Genomic DNA, 613 nt, shown 5'->3' with positions numbered 1-613 from the left:
GATAATAATAATAAGCTAGCTGTGGATTATGTAAGGACAAAGGGAAACTCGAATGGATAATTGGAGAAGGCATAGGCTTTCCACCTGTCACATTTGATTTGAATCGAGAGTATAAATGTGTGAGGGGCCCTCATCATTGCCTTGGGATATGTGCATAGCAATTTAGATTTTTGTTTTGTTTCACTCTTTTTGGTTTTTCTAGAGAGAGGTTTCTCTGTGTTGCTCTGGCTGTGCTGGAACTCACTCTATAGATCAGGCTGGCCTTGAACTCAAGAGATATGCCTGCTTCTGCCTCCCAAGTACAGAAATTAAAGGCATGTGCCACCACCTCTTTACCCATTTTTTTAAACCTGTCTTGTTCAAGGCCTGCTCTAGTCTACAAAGAGAGTTCCAGATCCCTACACAGAGAAGCCCTGACTTGAAAAACCACAAAAAAGATGGTCTCACTCTATAGCCCCCATGCTTGTCTGGAACTCATGGCAGTCCCCTACCCCCAACCGCACCCCACCCCTCTTTCTTAGCCTAGGCTGGTTTACAAACATAAGTCACCATGTCTGGCCCTGGAGCGTTTTTGTAGCAGTTTGTTTTGTTTTTTTGTTCCTATGATGAGGAT

The sequence above is a fragment of the Mastomys coucha genome, unplaced genomic scaffold (genome assembly GCF_008632895.1).
Source record: "Mastomys coucha isolate ucsf_1 unplaced genomic scaffold, UCSF_Mcou_1 pScaffold11, whole genome shotgun sequence".
In the NCBI taxonomy this organism is placed as follows: Eukaryota; Metazoa; Chordata; class Mammalia; order Rodentia; family Muridae; genus Mastomys; species Mastomys coucha.
The sequence above is the reverse complement of the archived record's forward strand: the minus strand, read 5'-3'. Positions refer to the sequence as shown.